The 19,803-nt window shown below is 37.3% G+C and overlaps 2 long non-coding RNA genes across 3 annotated transcripts; both read left to right on the top strand.

Annotated features, from left to right (window-relative positions):
• Positions 1–3,562: 3,562 nt before the first annotated feature.
• LOC123253431 lies at positions 3,563–7,770 on the top strand. Its single transcript, XR_006506613.1, has 5 exons — positions 3,563–3,638; positions 3,929–3,982; positions 4,518–4,599; positions 5,789–5,872; positions 7,700–7,770. It is a non-coding gene; the product is annotated as an uncharacterized LOC123253431 (long non-coding RNA).
• Positions 7,771–8,621: 851 nt separating this feature from the next.
• LOC123253430 lies at positions 8,622–18,091 on the top strand. Of its 2 annotated transcripts, none has more exons than XR_006506612.1 (8): positions 8,622–8,699; positions 9,408–9,477; positions 11,033–11,068; positions 12,546–12,625; positions 13,097–13,176; positions 13,793–13,868; positions 16,069–16,123; positions 18,023–18,091. It is a non-coding gene; the product is annotated as an uncharacterized LOC123253430 (long non-coding RNA). The 2 variants fall into 2 exon arrangements; XR_006506611.1 differs by having other exon boundaries at positions 10,952–11,068.
• Positions 18,092–19,803: the final 1,712 nt, after the last annotated feature.

The raw sequence follows: 19,803 nt of genomic DNA, 5'->3' as shown, positions 1-19,803 counted from the left end.
ACCAAATGATAGCCTAAAGTAAAATGAAGTCACTTATGTCAAGGAAAAATCTTATTCTGACTAAAGCCTTCAATTTCATTTCTATAATATCATTCAATGATGGATATAAGGTGATGCACACAACTAAAGCTAGAAGGAATCTGAGTCTAAAATAAGTATGCAAGCTCTGAGTCAGAATGAGACTTCCAGGTATGCTGACAATAAACCCAGAGTGATGACAACTGTTTTTAATGTTCCTCCAATTGCTTTTCATCTTTTTCCATCTGCCTTTTCATTTCTCTAATTCCTGCATGTGTTAAATGAAGAAAAATATACTTTGCAAATAGCAACGGATGGCCCTGATTTATGCTGGAGTCAAGCATCAAAAAGGGAATCAATTTCTCTAGATTTTGTCTATGAATCCCTAAGGTTTAACATTCTTGCATTCTTGAATCATTAGGAATCCCAGGAAGAGTTTAGCAGTCTAATTCTTGTGTACAACCATCACTGTTACCTTTGAAAAGTGAGTTTCTTTCGTGCTCTCCATTTTTTGCCTGTGAATCCCTTGAAGTTAATATTATTTCTCCATTTATGAGTCCTAGGATTATTCTCAGTAAGAGTCGAGCAATTTCCCTCTTCTGGACAAATTTTATTTTGAAAAGTTCATTGTTATTTTAGAAAGGTGAGTTTCTAAACTTGAATCTGTTTTAAAAGTTTATAATGGTTGGGAATAGGGACATTAGAACAACCCTGGGCCTCTTGATGGACTAATTAAAAAATTCTGCTGCACTCCTGACTTAAATTTCTTCGGAAGTACTCATATGCCTCCATAATAATAAAAAGAATAACTCATGACTCTCTTGTATATACTAGGCTATACATTTTCTGTTACTTTTGAGCCCCAGAGCAATCTCTAGGATTCGTGATTTTCTTTATTTTGATGTTGCAGGGGAGTGATCTGAGGATAAAACAGGTTAATGTGCTTTGGCCATCTTGACACATCTGCTAAGTGGAAGAGTTGGGATGGAAAGTCCTGGCTTCCTGAACCTGTAGGTAAGATTTTGACCTCTAGGCAATTTGGAACTCAATCTATTAGGCATTATTTTTCTTCTCCTGTTAGATAGCCATTCTTTCTTGTCATTCTTGACTTACCTAAAAGTTCATGATCTACATAGCTAAAACTACAGGCCTTTTATAGACCCTCTATTTGGGAAGCCCATTGTCAAAAAATTGAGAAAAGGGAGGCCCTCTGGCTTTTCCAAGGACTAATCCAGAGAATGAGAGCAATGTGGAAATTAGGCCCTTGATTCAGCTAACTCCAAATGCAAGCCACAGGATACTACCATTAGTGCACTACCATGTTGGTCACATTTTATTCTTCCTTGTCATTTTCCTTCTACATGGCTCCATTGAGTAGGAAAGCGAATTGTAAGTACTTGGGATATCATACAACTGAGCCAATGTCCAGGTCACCCACACAGTCAGTTTTACCATGTTTTTTCCTCCAAATCCAAGAGGCTGACCATCATTTCTGTACTTCTCATCCCTAGGATTGTGACAACCTGGGAGATTTCAGAAGTCATCCTCTTACAGAAATCCCTCCTCCCTTTGACAGGTAAATCTCTTCAGTTCCTTTTCCTTTTGGGGATGATAATTGTTGCTGCAGGTGGTATAGCCTGCAAGTTCTGCCTTAATATGACAGATAGATGCATCACAGTAACATCAATGACAAAAACAAAAATAATAATACTACCAACTACAAAAATAGAAACAACCACCACAACAAATATCTATATAAGTATGTTATCTTATTTGACCCAGCAGCAGACCTCTGATCCCAACTGGTAGTCCAACTGATAAAGGAATTTAGTGCTCTTAAGACATGGAAAAAACTCAGGCCAGGATGATGTACTCCATAGATAGCAGAAGTGGAGTGGCTGGGCAGGACTTCCTGGCTTCCAGTCCAAAGCCCTGAGATGTTTGGCTGTTTGCCATCATTTTTGTTCCCATACTTCATTTCTTTTTTAGAATGCCATTATCCTTGGCAAACCTGGATGTTTTTCTACCACCCCAAGTGTATTGAGAACAAATAGGTAGGCAATGTCTGAGATCCGAAAGCGACTACCTGATCTGCTGAGCCCAGAATCAGAGACATGGGCTGATATTTCCTTTACCTCTTCTGCCCTTCCCACTTTCTGCTTTTTGAATCTTCCTTCATTCTTACATGTATTCAAGGGGGGTGACCTAAAAACACATTTTCAGTGGCAAAAGTTGTTGCGGACTTGGTTCATATTCAGGTACCTAACTACAATATCAAGTTTTGCTTCTTTTTGCTTCTGAATGGCATAGTTCATCTTAATTCTCCATTGATTATTCCTAGGATTATTCCCAGAAAGAGTTGGACAATATTTCTCTTGTGGACAGATGTCATGTTGAAAGGCTTACAGTTTCTTTTCTAAGGTGAGTTTTCAAAACTGAAATTATTGGGATTTGGGGGCTTGAGTCAAAGTTTGCCTGGTGATAGACCTTTTAAAATAGTTCTCCCATACTCTTGACTTATCTTCCTTTGGAAGTTCTCATGCAGAAAAAGAACTTGCTTATATATTGCAACCAGTACCTTTTGTGTTACCTTTGAGCCTTCCTTAGAGCAAACTGTGAGATTGGTGACTTTCTTACTCCAATTTTGCAGGAGAGAGACCAGAAGATGAGCAAAGTCATGTGACTTGAACATCTTCACATACTGGTAAGCAGATGAGTTTCAATGTGAAGTACAAACTTTCTTGTTACCCTAAAGGTTGGGTTTAGACCTCTTAGTGATTTGGGCCCTTGCTCTACAGTCATTGTGTTTCCACTCCTGCCATATATGCTTTCTTTCTTTCCATTCTTCACTTCCCTAAAAATTCAGAGCCTACATAGCCAAAATGACAGGTCTTCTGAGTGAGTTTTTTACTGGAGAGACCTTTATTAGACAAGTGAGGGAGATGAGGACCTTTGGCTCTTTCAAGAATGTGAATGATGTGTGCTTAGCTGACCCCAGATGCAGACCACCGGATACTACCTTGAGTGTGCCTCCATATTGGCCATATTTTATTCTTCCATGTCATTTCTCTCCTGGACTCCATCAAATGGAGACGACAGGAAACATTTTGTGTTACTTCTGAGTCTCAGAACAAACTGTGAGATGAGTAATTTTCTTGCTCCAAATTTATAAGACAAAGACCTGAAGCTGAGTGAGGTTATGTAATTTGGAGATTTTGACACATCTGGTAAGTCCTAATTCTATGGATCAGGTTTTGAACTCAACAATTTGGGCCTCTGCTCCTCGGTCATTGTTTTTTCTCCCCTACTAGATATTCATTCTTTCTTGTCTTTCTTCACATCCCTAAAAATTTGGAGTCCACATAGCTAAAACTACAGGCCTTCTGAGAGACCCTTTACTTCAAAGTCTTTTATCAGACAAATGAGGGAGATCCTGTGGGTATTCAGGGGCAGCTCAAGGACATCCCCCAAATATTAGCTTCTTTTTTTTGCCTCACAGTGCCTTAAGGTTAACCTTATTTCTCTTTTTATTGTTCCTAGGATTACTCCCAGGAAGAGTTAAACAATCTTCTGATTGTTGATAAAATTCATTTTGAAAAGCTCACTGTTCTTTTTCCAAGGTGAGTTTCCAAAACTGTATTTGTGTAAGAAGTTTACAAAGGTTGGGTTTGGTATAAGAAGTTTACAATGGTTGGGTCTAGAGGTGTTCGGCTAAGAAATGCAAGAGTTTATTTGCTGATGAACTTTTCTAAATAGTCCCCATGCACTGCTGACTTGTTAGTGCTCATAGGCATCCATAATATTTTCTAAAAATAATTCACTTGTAGATAGTAAGCTGGACCTTTTGGGTTTTTTTAATATCCTCAGAGCAAACTGGGAGATGGGTGATTTTCTTTCTCCTATTTTGCAGTTGACACAGTGGAAGATGAGAAGGAAAAGTGACTTGACCATTTTGGCATGTCTGGTAAGTGGATGAGTTACTATGTGGAATTGAGGCTTTCTAACTCTGAAGGTCAGGTTTTCACTCTTAGTGACTGGGGCCTCTTCTACTCAGCCATCATTTTTACTCCCCTATCAGATAAGAATTCTTTCATGCCATTCTTCACTACCTAAAAAGTCAGGCTGCAGAAAGCTATAACTACATGCCTTTTCAAGAGCCTTTTACCTAAAAAGCCATTATTGGTCAATGAGGGAATTGAGCCCCCTCTAGCTTTTCCAAGGCCTAATATAATATGAATAACATGTGTATTGGATCCCAGATTGCTTAGCTAACCTCAGATGCAGGTCACTGGACATTGCCTTGAATGTACTTACATTCTTCTTTTTCATATCCTTTTTTTTTGGTTCTGTCAAATAAAAGAAGGAGGAAAATAAAATTCAAGTAGTTGGGATGTCACATAGATGAAAGAATGTCCAGGACCATCCACAAAATCAGTTTTGCCATCTCTTTTCCTCTTAATTCCCAGAGACGACATCATTTCTGTACTTCTCATTCCTAGGACAGGAGTAGCCTGGAAGATTTGAGAAGTTGCTCTTGGTTCACAGATTTCCTATTATAGCCATGCCTCTTCCCTTTCAAAGGTATGTCAATGTGGAATCTAAGAGAACCCCAAGTCTGTAGCAGCATGAAGTCTAAAGACCTCAAGTTTGACCTTGTCACATGAGAATCCTAGACTGAGTTTCAGACTAACAATAGATCTTAAAGTACTTTAGGTGCAGCTAGCAGACTCAATCAGATGTTAAGTACTCTTTTTGTCCTGGTAGATTCTCCCTTTGTTTCAAAGTCCTTTCTCTGGTGGCCCAGCCCTTGGCTGGATCTTTCCCTTTTTTTGTCCATTGTAAGGCATCAGTTTCTCCCAAATAATTCTGTCTAGGACTCCTCATTTCTTTATAGCCGTTGTAAAGCCAATCAACTATACTCCTGTCTTCAGTTACCTAAGAGGTATATAAGTTCCCCAGTTTTCATGGTTCTTTGGAGCTATCATCTCACCTGGTGATTTCTCCCAGAGATTGGTATCCAGAGTAGACAGAGCCTTGGGCTCTGTGTGGGTTTTGATAACCTGACTCTGTGTGGAGAGATAAGATAGATAAGTCCTAATCCCTTATCCCTCTCCTGATTAAAAACTTGTTTTTTCTGACTACTTAATAATTCCATTTTTTCCCAGTTTAACATTTTGATTAAAGAGTGGATCATGTTCCCAAACACAAGATTGATCTTTTATATAAGAGGCTTATCATTATTTCTGTACTTTGTGATGAATGAAATTGTATAGAGGCTGTATTTTTAGTTTTGTTAGTATTGTTTTATTAAAAGACTACTCAAGATTTCTAAACTAGCCAGCAAACTCCCTAAAAGAGTCCAAAGAGATGGTAAAATAATCCAAATGGGGCCCACACATGAGAGATCTGATTATGAACAGATGAGATGCCAGACTTCGGGAGAAAAGCCCCATTTCCTATCCCTAAAGTCAATATATGCACAGGAAGTGGCAGGTCTTCCTTACACTAAGTCACTAACACATGGCATCTATCTAGCTTATTGATTACTTCATCACCCAAGAGAGTTCTTGTTTATGGATAAACAAGGATCAGTTCTCCATCCTGCCAGTTTTTACATTTAGAAAAAGAAATAAGGAACCAACATAGCCTGAGAGGTAGTTTTCAGCTTGATAATCAAAACTGTTTGAGTTTTTAAATCAAAAGGCATTGGGTGGAAGGGCCAAAAAACAGTGTAATTTAGTATTAACTTTCCACAATTTCTTATTCCTAGGACTGTGGGACACCATGGAAGATTTGAGAAGTTGCCCATCATTCACAAATTTTCCGTTAGGACTATCCCTCTTTGTTTTGAACAGTAAGTCTTTTCAATTCCCTTTTCTTTTGAGAAAAATAGAAGAAGGTTACCATTAGGGTGGCATTTGACCTTGCCTAATAACTCCATCTTAATGTGATGAACTAATTCCATTCCTAGACTCCAGGAAGTGCCTTACAATTCATGATTAATCACAGAAACAAATATATAGAAATGTATAAAAATACAAGCCATTCTCCCCAATTGATAAATGCTCAAAAGATATGAATAGACAGTTCTTAGATAAATAAATGAAAACTATCTTTAGTCATATGGAAAAAATGCTCCTAATCACTATTATTTAGAAAAATGCAAATTAGAATAATTTGGAAGTACTACCTCACACTTATTCAATTGGCTAATATGATGAAAAAGGAAAAAAATATATTTTGGATGAGATGTGGGAAAATCAGGACACTAATATACTCTTGGTGGATCTGTGAACTTGATCCAATCATTCTGGAGAGCAATTTGGGATCATTTCTAAAGAGCCATAAAACTGTGCATACCCATTAAACCAGCAATACCACTATTAGATCTGTGTGCCAAAGATATTAAATATAGGAGAATAAGACCTACTGACAAAAAAGATATTTTTAGCAACTCTTTTTGTGGTGGTAAAGAGTTGGAAACTGAAGGGATGCCTATCATTTGGGGAATGGCTGAACAAGTTGTATATGTGATTGTAAAGGAATAATACTGTGCCAAGGGAAATGAATAGGATGATCATAAAAAAAACCATGGAAAATCTTGAAAGAAATGATGTAAAGTGAAGTGATCAGAACTAGGAGAATATTATACAGCAATAAAGTACAATGATCAACTGTGGATAATAACTATTATCAGCAATTCAAGGATTTAAAGCAACCCCCAAAGGACTTATGACAAAAGAAAAAGCTATTCATCACCATAGAAGGGACTGATGGAGTTAATGCAGATTGAATCATCTCTTTATTTCCTCCATGAATTTTTTTCTAGTCTAAGCTATTTGTCTTCTTTCACTTCATGAAGAACATGGAATTAAATATTGTATGATAACACATGTAGAACCTGTATCATATCACTTACTATCACAGGGAGGGGAAGAGAGGGAGGAAGGGAGAGAACATAGATTGCAAAATGTCAGAAAATGATTATTAAAAATTGTATAAAACATATAATCTTCAAAAAAATTAATGATAAACTGGGAAAAAAATCATTATTTCATCTACAAAACAACCACAACATATGTCACTGAAAGGGCATAACATGTATATTCTCTTTTTTGAGCAGATATCTTATTCCAATGTTTTTTGAAGTCTCATTGACCAAGTAATTAAATGATGCTAAGACATGGGAAGGTACTCAGTCCAGGACAACACACCTCATAAGTGGAAGAGGTAGGATGGCTGGCTGGGCCTTCCTGGATTGTAGTCCAAGACTCCTAGACGTTTGGCTCTCTGCCATCATTTTTTCTTCTGTACTTCATTTTGTTTCACCATACCATTGCCATTGAGTTGCCTGGGTGTTCATGATCCCCATATCTAGCATTCCAGTTATATTTGAACTAAAGGCCATTAGGTTGACCATGTCTGAGGTCTTAAAAGGATGTCATTGATCAACTGACCCTAGGGCCAGGGACTATATTTTCTTTTCCCTTCCTTTTCATATTTATTTTATGCCATTTCATTTTCCTTTATCCTAGATACATTCAAGGGTGGCAAAATAAATAAACATTGCCAATGACAAAAGTTCCTGCAGACTTGGTTCAGATTCTGGGGCTTCTCTTCCATGTCAGGTTCTCCTTTTTGCCTTTTGATGCCTTAAGTTTAACCTTATTTCTTCATTTAGGGGTTTTAGGATTCTTCCCAGCAAGAACTGAGCAGTCTTCCTCCTGTGAACAAATTTTCATTTTGAAAAGCTCACCATTTCCTTCCAAAAGGTGGGTTTATAGAGGTTGGATCTTGGGAGGTATCAATCAGGAAAATCCAGGAAGTCTGTCTCTTGATAGACCTTTTATATTTGTTCCCTTGCATTCAGATTCATCTTTCTTTGGAAATGCTTGTGAAAATCCATAAGAAGAAGAAAAACTCAATTGTGTAACAGGCTAGTCATTTTGTGTTACTTTTGAACCTCAGAGCAAACTGTGAGATGAGTGATTTTCCTGACCTGATTTTGCAGGGCCAAGACCTAAGGATGCACAAAGTCATATGACTTGGCAACCTTGAAAAGTGTGGCTAAGTGTATGAGAGATGCTGCAAAGTCCAGGCTAACTGCCCCTGCAGGTCAAGTTATGGACTCTTAGCAATTTAGGCCCATGCTCAACAGGCATCCATCATTTCTCTCCCCTATTACACATGCATTCTTTCTTTTCATATTTAACTTCCTCCACAATTCAGGGCCTACATAGCTAGAAGTACATACTTTTTGGGGGCCCTTTAATCAAAAACCATTTATCATATTAGTGAAGGAATTAGGGTCCTCAGATATTTCCAAGGTCTAATCTATAAATGTAAATGACATGCATATTAGACCCTCTGTTTGGCTTACTGTATAGGCAGGCCCCTAGACACTGGTTTGAGTGTACCTCTCCCATGGTCATATTTTTTTCCTTTTCATTCTTCTTCTCTTGGTTCCATTGAATGGAGGCAGCAGGAAAATAAATTACTTTATATTTGGGATGACAAATAACTAGGACAATATCCAGGGACACACACTCTTTTCCTCCAAGTCACGGAGCTTAACATTATTTCTATTTCTCCTTCCTAGGACTCAGAGACCCTGGAAGGTTTGAGAAGTTGCCCTTGGTTCACAAATTTCCTATTGCAATGGTCCTTCTTCCTTTTGAATGGTAAGACTCTTGAATTCTTCTCTCTTTGGGGAAAAATGGAAGAACTTTGCAGTTGCGGATGGCATTTGACCTTGCCTAATAATTCTGCCTTCATGTGATGAACAAATTCTATTCCTTCACTCTAGGTGTGCCAGGTCTTTGCCTCTCTGTTCATGATTAATCACAATAATAATAGGAACAAAATCCTCCATAATAATAATTTCAATTTCAAAACAAACACAAGCCCAACAAATATCATTGAAACGGTTTAATATTTGTCTGTTATCTTTTTTGTGGCAGCAGCAGACCTCTTCTTCCAATGTTCTTTGAAGTCTAATTGACAGGGAATTAAATGATATGAAGATGTGGGAAAGTACTCTGCCCAAGATTAAATACTTCATAAGAAAAAGAAGTGGCTGATGGAACCTTCCTGGATCTTCGGCCAAGACTCTTAAGTCATTTGACTGGCTGCCACCAGTTTTGCTTCTGTACTTCATTTTCTTTCACCATGCTTTTGCCTGGACATTCATAGTTCCCATATGTAACACACTAGGTATACTGGGACCAAAGGCCATTAAGTAGAAATTTTCTGAGTTCTGAAAGGGACCTCCCTGGTAAAAGTTCTTGAGGGTTCACTTCAGATTCTGGGGCCTCCCCTCAGTGTCAAATTCTCCTTTTTACTTCTCAGTGCCTTAAAATTAACCTTCTTTCTCCATTTACTTTTCCTAGAACTCTTCCCAGGAAGAATCTTCCTCTTGTGAACAATTGCATTTTGAAAAGCTCACTGTTTTTTTTGAAGGTTCGTTTCTAAATTTGAATTTGTTTATGAAATTTATAGACATTAAATCTGGGAATTTGGTCTTTCAAAGACAGGGAGTGTATCTCTTCATTGACCTTTTGCATTGTTCTTCTGCAGTTCTGATTTATCATTCTTTAGAAATGTTCATGAACATCTGTAATAATAAAAAACAACCTCACTTGTATGTAGACATTTTCATTTTGTGTTACTTTTTTTAAAAACCTTTACCTTCAGTCTTAGAATTAATGCTAAATATTGGTTCCAAGGCTTCAGAAGAGTGGGATAGTCTAGGCAATGGAGATTAGTTAAGTGACTTGTCCAGGGTTATATAGCTGAGGCCAAATTTGAACCTAGGACTTCCTAGGTCTAGGCTTGGCTCTCTATCTACTAAGCCACCTAGCTACCCTTATGTTATCTTTTTTAAAATCTAGCAGCAGACTTCTTATTCCAATGCTTTTTGAAGTCTATTTGAAAGAGAGATTTAGTGATATTAAGACAATGGAAGGTACTGGGCCTGGGATAAGTGGAGGAGGCAGAATGGCTGGTTGGGCCATCCTGGCTCTGAATCTAAGACTCCAAAATATTTGGCTCTCTGCCATCATTTTTGCTCCCATACTTCATTTCCTCTTACCATGCCACCCTCCTTGGATTGCCTCAGTGGTCATGTTTTCTATATCTAGCACCCCAGGTGGATTGGGACCAAAGGCCATTAGGTAGACAGTATCTTGGGTCTGAAAAAGATCTCCTTAATGAACTGACCACATGGCCTTATAATTCCTTTTGCCTCCTTTCCTTATTTCATTTACTTTCATTCTATGTATATTCAAGAATGGCAAGATAAATACACATTGCCAGTGGCTAAAGTTTTTGTAAGTTCATTTCAGATTCTGGGACCTCTCAGCCAAGTCAGGTTCTCCTTTCTTAATTTTGTTTATACAAATTTAAATTTGAAGACTCATCTTTGGAAAGGAAGACTGAGCTTTTTAAAATTCAATTTGTACACAGAAGAAATATTTCTCAATTCTCAATTCTCAATCCTAGAACCCACAAATGGAGATATAAGGTTCACCTTAAGGTATTAAGAGGCAAAAAGAGAACCTGACATGGTGAAGTAGCTCCAGAATCTGAAATAAGTTTTGAAAGGCTACTATCTAGCAAGTGACAGAATTAGGCCCTTGTCTTTTTCAAGCCCTATTTGATAGAATGTGAATGACATGCACATTAGACTCTGCTTGGCTGACCCCATATGCTGGCTACTGGCCATTGCCTTGAGTATGCCTTTCCTGTAGTCACGTTTTCTTTTTCCTTGTCATGTTCCTTCTCTTGAGTCTATGGAATAGGAGCAGTAGAAAAATAAATTGATAGTGGTTGAGATATATAATATAATGCATATTATTATATTAGCCTAATAACTGGGATGATTTCCAGGACCACTCGTGCAGTCAAGCTTGCCATCTCTTTCTTTATATCCTAGAGGGTTATCATCATCTCTTCACTTCTCATCCCTAGTACTGGGATAGTCTGGAAGATATGAGATGTTGTCCTTTGTTTACAGATTTCCTATTGTGACCTTCCCTGTTCCCTTTCAAAGGTAAGTGTTTTCAAATCTTTTTTCTTTGGGGGTGAAATGGAAAGTTACCATTGGGAATGGTATCTGGCAGTGATTCAGAGCTCTGCCATATGATAGAAAGATTCCATTCTTGTGTCCTAGGCCTTCAAGGTCTTTTCCTTTCTTTTCATGGTTAAATATCATAACAGCAGTAATAAAAGCCAGCTATCATAATCATTTTAATACCAACTCCTACAAATATCACTGGAAGGGTACAATGTGTGAATGTTATCTCCTTAAACCACATAGCAGATTTCAGACTTTGATGTCTTGGAAGCCTAATTGGCAGGAGAATTAAATGATTCTGAATCATGAGAAGGTATTCAGAGTAGGACCATACCCCTAGTCTTTCTTGCCTCCTAAGCCAAGCCTTTGATATTTGACTGTTTGTCATCAGTTTTTCTTCTGTACTTCATTCCCTCTCATTGTGCTATCACCCTTGGCTAGCCTGGGTATTCATCTTCCTCCTAACCAGCATCCCAGGGATATCAAGGCCAAAGACCATTGGAGAGACCATGTCTGACGTCTGAAAGGAACCTCTCCACTCAGCTGAAGCCAGAGTTAATGGCATGGGCCTAGATTTCTTTTTCTGTTCCTTTTGAATATTTCCTTCATTTCATTACATTTTCCTTTCTCCTTGATATATTAAATGATAGCGTAGCAGAATAAATACATGTTGCCAGTGGGAAAAGTACTGTAGGCTCAGTACAGATTCTGGGGCCTTTCTGCTGTAAAAGGGAATTTTTTTATTCCCTTTGTTTATTTTAAGTTATTCAATCAAGAACTTAAAGTACCCCTACTTAACAGAAAAAGCTCACATACACACACATACACCCAAAGACCACAAGCACCCCCTTTGGGCAGTGCCAGGCAAATTGGGAGGCTGTGATTGGTTCCTGTGAAGTGGGAGAGAGACAGGAAGTGATGTGGAGAAACTGCATATAAAAAGCCAACCCAAGGACTCCTGAGGATACATTTTAGAAGGAATTCGGCTGAAGAAGAGGCTTTTTCTGCGATTCATTCATACATTCGGCATTGGCGAGTCAAGCTGAAGAAGGAAGAGGCTTAACATTGGTGAGACCCTTGTTGAAGAGGCTACTGGACTTCCATGTGGAGATCAGAACTTTGTTGGGAAGTGAGCTGAATTTCTTCAGATAGGAGCTCTAGGGTGGTAGGCTCGGAAATATTTTCTGCTTCCCCCATACATTTCCCTTCTTTTACAATATTTATATTAAATTAAATTATTAAGTGCTACTAACAACATTTTGACTTAAGAAGTTAACTTCATATATGGCAACCACAGCAATTCTTTTTTTAACCATTATTATTTTGTCAAAACAAATTTTTAGCTATTACATTTGACCAAACCAATTTTAATTATTACACTGCCATAACATATTCTTCTTTTTGCCTCTCAGTGTCTTAAAGTTAACCTTATTTCTCCATTTATTGGTTCTAGGATTATTCCCCCAAAGAACTGAACAATCTTCCTCCTGGGGACAAATTTCATTTTTAAAAACTCACAATTACTTTTCAGAGGTGAGTTTCTAGATTCAAATATCTTGAAGTCCCATTGACAAAAGAATTAAGTGATGCTAAGGCATGGGAAAGTACTTAGCCCAAGACAACATATCTTATAAGTGGAGGAGATGGGATGGCTGGTCAGAACTTCTTGGCTCCTAGTCCAAAGCTCTAAAATGTTTGTCTGTCTGTGATAATTTTTACCTTCATACTTAATTTCTTTTCACCATGTGATCATCCTTGGCTTGTCTGGTTGTGATTCCCATAACTAGCACCCTAGATTGGGATTGAAAAACATTAAGTAGACTGTTTCTGAGGTCTGAATACAACCTCCTTGATCAACTAAACTCAAACTCAGGGACATGAATTTATATTTACTTTTATCTCTCATTTATGCCCTTTCATTTTCCTTCTTCCTAGATATCAGGTTCTCCTTTTTGTCTCCCAATGCCTTACAGTTTAACTTATTTCTCCATTTATGGGTTCTAGGATTCTTCTCTTGAAGAACTGAGCAACCTTCCACTTCTGGACAAATTTCATTGAGAAAAGATCATTGTTTCTTTTCAAAGGTGAGTTTTCAGATTTGAATTTGTTCTTAAGATTTTAGAGGTTGGTCTGGGTCTTGATCCAGAAAAGCCAGGGATTTTAGTTCTTCATGGGTCTTTTAAATTGTTCTCCTGCACTCCTGACTCATATTCCTTGTTAGTGCCCATGCATATCTATAATAAGGGAAAAAAACTCATATATAGCAAGCTAATCATTTTGTGTTACTTTTGAGCCTTGAAGCAAAGTGTGAAACAGGTGATTTTATTGCCTGGGATTTTGCTCCACATAGCTAAAACTGCATGCCTTTTTCAGGGCCCTTTACTTGAAAGACCCTTATAAAGCAAGTAAAGGAAGTAAGGCCTTTGGACTTTTCTAAGCTTTATTTGATAAAATGTGAGTAGCATGTACATTAGAGTCTCTGCTTTGCTGACCCAATAAGCTAGCCACTAGATACTGCCTTGAGTATGTTTCTCCCATGGTCCTATTTCTTCTTCCTCATCACTGGCATTGCCAGTAAATTAAATTACAAGGAGTTGGTTGCTGCAGTGATTTCCAGGACCACCCACACTGTCAGTCTTGCCTTCCCTTTCCCTCTGAATCCTAGAGGTTTAATATTATTTGTGCACTTTTTATTCCTAGGACTGGTATACCTTCAAAGATTTTGGAAGTCATCTTCACAAATTTTATTTGCAGCCATCCCTCTTTCCTTTGAAAGGTAATTCTCTTCCATTCCTTTTTTTTGGCGGGGTGGGGGAATGGAAGAAGGCTACTGTTGAGGATGGCATTTGGCCTTGCCTAAGAACTCTTCCACAGTGTGATAGACAGATTCTATTCTTGTCATCCAGACCTGTAAAGTCTTTTTCTTTGTGTTCATGATTAAATATAATAACAATTATTTAAACTACAAAAGGATTTTTAAAAAGCAAGAATGACTATTATTTAAGGAGTATAATATATGTATCTTATCTTTTTTGAACCAATAGCAGACCCCTAATTTCAGTGCTCTTTGAAGTCTAATTGACAAAGGAATTAATTTTTTTGATGATAAGAAATGACAAGGTACTCAGCCCAGGATGACATACCTCATAAGTGGAAGAGGTGAGAGGGCTGGTTTGGTCTTCCAGGCTCCTAGTCCAATGCTCTTACATTTTTAGTTGTCTGCCACGATTTTTACTCCTATGTTTTATTTTCTTTCACCTTTTTGTCATTTTTCACTTAACTGGGTATTTATGGTCTTCATAGCTAGCACCTCTTTCTCAAAACCCTTTCATTATAGTATGTAGAAAAGGACCACCCTGTTCTGCCTTATTCAGAATGATGGCTATGGGCCTTTATTTCTTTTTTTTAACTTCCTTTTTTAATTTCCCTTTTTCCATTTTTCTTTATCCTGCATATATTCAAGGGTGGCAAAGTAAATACTTATTGCCAGTGGCAAAAGTCCTTCAATCTTATTTCAAGTTCTTGAGCTCATGGTGTGGGATCCATATTGCTGAGAAGGGTTCAAGCTGCATCAAAGAATTCCATAGTGCCCTCCAGAACAGAGAGGGGGCAGTTAAAGGCAGTTGAAGTCCTAAGGATTTTATTAAAAGCGCAGGGAAAGAGTCCCAATTCACCCTTTACCACACCCCGTCACCACGCCCACACAATCATATCAAATCCACCTGTGAAAACCCATGACCAATAGGAAAAGGCTTAAGGAGTTATGGGTATGGTGAAAGGGAGTTTGGGTAATGTAGTTTAAAGGGGTACAAGGTCTTTTCAACTTTACAAATACATAGAGCAATGAGTTGAATGTATAAGAATACAAGTCATTCCTTAATTGATAAATAGTTAAAGGATATGAACCAGCACTTCTCAGACAAATTAATTAAAATTCTCTATAGCCAGGTGAGAAAATGCTTTAAATCACTATTAATTAGAGAATGCAACTTAAAACAACCCTGAAGTACCACCCCTCACCTAGCAGATTGGCTATTATGACAGAGAAAGAAAAGGATATAGGTCAGAGGGTATGTGGAGAAATTGAGATACTAATAGGGGAGTTGTGAACTGATTCAACCATTCTGGAGAGCAATTTGGACCTGTGTCCAAAGGGCTATGAAATTGCAATACGATTACTGGATCTGTATCCCAAAGACATTTTTAAAAAGGGATTGAAAACAACTCTTTTTGGGGGGAGGGAGGGACAAAGAATTGGAAAGTGAGGGAATAGAATGGCTGGTATATGATTGTAATGGAATACAACAAATGACAAATGACAAATAGAAGGAGCTCAGAAAAACCTAGAAAGACATTTGAACCAAGAGGACACTGTACACAAGTGATGGCAATACTTTAGAATGAACAACTGTGAATGACTTCAATATTCTCAGCCATAAGATGATCCAAAACAGTCCCAAAGGACTCACAATTAAAAATCCCATCTGTTTCCAGAAAAAAGAACAGTTAGAGTCTGAATCCAGACCAAAGCAAACTTTTTTCACTTTCTTTTAAAATATTTTTTGTTCATTTCCTTCCACAGAAGGATTATTATGGGGAAATGCTTTGCATAATTACACCTCTGAAGTCTATATCAGATTGCTTACCATCTTAGCTTAGTCGGTAGGGTTAGAATTTGAGACTCAACTCAATTTTTTTTTAAATATTGGAAACTATTTTTTTACATGTAATTGGAGGAAAAAAATAAAATAAATTTTAAAGAAAGAAAGAATCCATTTGTATATANAGACTCAACTCAATTTTTTTTTAAATATTGGAAACTATTTTTTTACATGTAATTGGAGGAAAAAAATAAAATAAATTTTAAAGAAAGAAAGAATCCATTTGTATATATTAAGCTGTACCTTTTGTGTTTCTTCTGAGCCTGAAAGCAAACTTTGAGATTGGTGATTTTACTTACTTCCCCAATTTTTTAGGGAAGAGTCCTAAAGATGAGGGGTGTTACATGATTTGATCAGCTTGGCACATCTGGTAAGTAGATGAGTTACAATGTGAACTCCAAGCTTTCTGATCCTCTGGTCAGATTTTGGCTTCTTAGGGATTTGGTCCCCTGCTTGCCAGTGATTGTTTTTCTTCCTCAGACATATATCCCTTCTTTCTTGACATTCTTGACTTTGCTAAAAAATCATGGTCCAAAAAGGCTAGATTAACAGGCCTTTTTAGTTGCCCTTTATTTCAAAGCTCCATATCAGACAAGTAAGGGAAATGAGGTCCTTGGGCTTTTCTGAGGCTTAATCCATAAAATAAGAGTGACATGCAAATTAGATCCTTTGTTCAGCTGACCCCAGATGCAGGCCACTACATACTGCCTTTTGTGTGTCTCCACATCATTTATATTTTTTTTCTTCCTTGTCATTTCCTTTCTTCTTGGCTGCATCAAATTAAGGCAGAAGGAAAATAAATTACAAGTAATAGGGATATCATAGAGATGATGATGTCCAGGGCCACCCATACAATCAATGTTACCATCTCTTTTCATCCAACTCCCTGAGGTTTATTATAATTTTTGTATTTCTCATTCTGAAGACTGGGATACCCTGGAGTATTCAAGAAGTCACCCTCTTCTTCACAGATTTCCTATTGCAATTATCTCTCTTCCTTTTGAAGGTAGCCATTGAGGGTGGTTTTGGGCATTTCTTTAAAATTCTCCTGGTAATGTGATAGACAGGTTCCATTCTTCCATTTCAGGCATGCTAAGTCTTTTCCTTTCTCTTCAGGATTAATCAGAATAATGACATCAAAAACTGCAGTAGTAACTACAACTACAAAAATAAACATATATCATTTATGGAGTATATGTGTGTTATCCCATTTGACCCAGCAGGATCTGTAAAAGGGAAAAAAGGGTTTTGGGTTGGATATATTAATTTAAAGGTGTGGTCACCAAGAATTGAATAAAAATCAATTCCAAAAATGATTTTAGTAATTTATTTACAAAATATAAGAGAGAGTGGAAGTAGAGAGATGAGAGGTCTGGCTAGGACTTTGGACTTGGTTAGACTGTTCTTAAATCTTTCTCTTAGAACTACATGTGGCAAGTGAAGAAGGCTGACTACCTTAGCCTCCTTGAGGGTACCAGCCTCCAGGAGGCTCCCTTGATTGGGAAAAGCCCCTGTGGCTAAACCCCTTGTTAATTGACTTTGGGCTCTCCGGGTGAGCCTCTGGAGCCCTGCCAGAATAAATCCAGGGATTGAGTACATAGACCCTTTGCTTAGGACTGCCCAGGAGGCAGTCAGTAAATTTTGATAAGTCACTCACTCTAGCACACATGGATCACAGACCTCCCAACTTGTGAATTAAGTGGGGATGTTCTCACCTTTGGTAATTAGATTAAGAATGGGCAGAGCAGATTTAATTTCATTATCACAGATCCTGACCTTCTTGGTAATCCAATTGATAAAGGAATTTAATGAAGCTAATACATGGGAAGAAACTCAGGCCTTCCTGGCTCCTACTCCAAGGCTCTGAGACATTTGGGTGTCTGTTTTCATTTTTTTCCTCACACTTCATTTCCTTTTAGAATACCAACATCCTTGGATAGCCTGGCTGTTTGTGGTGCCTGAGGTATACTAGGACTAAAGCACTTTAGGTAGACTGTGTCTAAGATCTAAATGTGACCACTCTAATATGCTGACCCAGAGTCAGGGATATGAGCTGATATTTCCTTTATCCCTCCTTTTCTTGCCCCTTTATGCCTTTTTATCTTCCTTTATACCAAATGTGCTCAAGGGAGGTTACCTATCTACATATTGCTGTAAAAATTTTTGTAGGCTTGGTTCACATTCAGAAGCATTATCAGGTTCTGCTTCTTTTTGCCTCTGAATGACTTAGTTAACCTTAGTTCTCTATTGTCCCTTGGATTATTTCCAGGAAGAATGGAGAAATCTTCCTCCTGTGGACAAATTTCATTTTGAGAGGCTTACAGTTTCTTTTCAAAGGTGAGTTTTTAGAATTGAAATTATTTAAGAAATTTATACAGGGAAGTTCTGTGGGCTTGGATCAGGTAAAACCAGAGTTTACCTCCTGATAGAACTTTTATAATGAACAGACCTAGTAGTAGTATTATTGGGTCCACAGTCATGTACAGTTTTATATCAGTTCACAAGTCCACCAACTGTGGATTTAGCTTCCCAGTTTTTTCACATCTCCTCCAACATTGGTGATTTTCCTTTTCTGTCATAATAGCCAATATGATAGATGGGAAGTAGTACCTGAGAGTTGTTTTAATTTGCATTTCAATAATCAGTAGTTTAGAGCATTTTTTCATATGACGATAAATAGCTTTGATTTCTTCTTCTGAAAACTGCCTGCTTATATCCTTTCACCCTTTTTCTATTTGGAAATAATTACTATTCTTATAAATTTTGTTCAGTTCCTTATATATGAGATAAATGAGGCCTTTGTCAGAGAAATTTGCTGTAATTTTTCTCAGTTTTCCTTCTAATCTTGGCTACATTGGTTTTGTTGTGCAAAAACTTTTACTTTAATGTAATCAAAATTATCCATTTGATAAGGCAGGAAAACAGTGGAAATTTGTTGTTGAAATGCTAAGCCTTAATGATTCAATGAATACTTTAAACATCTGATTTACTGTGATATACTGCAAGTGAGATCTGAATTTATATTCATCTCATATCCTAAGCAACTATGTAATTGCTGCTTGAACTTGTCATCTACTTGCTAATACTTATATATTTATATATAAAATTAAGTCTTTGAAGTATCTCATTCTTTCAAAAAGGATAGAATAATTAGACAGATAAAAGATTGTGAAACAAATATCAATACGTTCATTTGTGAGCTTAACATCAGAAACCTTTTTTGTTTTAATTAATAGATTTTAAATGCAATCAGTTATCATCTTAGTGGAGAGTAACTTATTGACTATCTTGTTTTCTTCTCATTGAGAAATCTGATTTTGCTTAGGTTTGTTCTTTAACCTGGGATTAAAACTTGCATGTAGAATCTGTCCTGAAGTACACAAAACGAATCAATAGTTAGCTTAAATATGTTCCCATTGCTTAAAGGGCTTCTAAAAGCAGGAGTCTATGTTTGTGTAATGTCATAGTAACAAATTGACCATTCTTTGTGGAGAAATGTTAAAAGACCTTTACAGAAAATTATATGTAAATTAAGGATGCCCATTATCATCATAACTATTTAAAATGGTGCTAGAAATTCTAGTTGTTGTAATAAGAAAGAAAAATGGAGAGAATGAGCATATGCGAAGAGAAAAGAATCATTCTTCTTAGATGATATGATGATTTACTTAAACATGATTAATTCAACATATTTTATATTTATACGTCCCATCCCAAGTATTTTCTATTGTACCCAAATTTTAATACCTAACCCAGGTTCATGGCCAAAGGAAGAATCACACTGACAATGCAATATGCAAGAAGAGGCTCATTCTTTACTAGCAATAATAGCTAGGGTCGCTAGGCAGAGAGGCATGCCTGAACGACCCCTTGGAATTCTCAGCCAAGAGTTTATATAGAAATGTTTGGGGAAGGGGGTTGGTACATGCATAATTATCAAGGTAGTGTCAGGGACAGGTGGTCAGGAAGCATCTGGGGAGGGGGTTTTCAGGGTCAGGGGTCTGGAAGCATTTGGCAAACATACATTAAATAGGCCAATATTGTTAAGCA

The sequence above is a fragment of the Gracilinanus agilis genome, chromosome X, assembly GCF_016433145.1.
Source record: "Gracilinanus agilis isolate LMUSP501 chromosome X, AgileGrace, whole genome shotgun sequence".
Taxonomy (NCBI): Eukaryota; Metazoa; Chordata; class Mammalia; order Didelphimorphia; family Didelphidae; genus Gracilinanus; species Gracilinanus agilis.
Note: the sequence above shows the minus strand (reverse complement) of the source record. Positions and strands in the feature narration are given on the sequence as shown.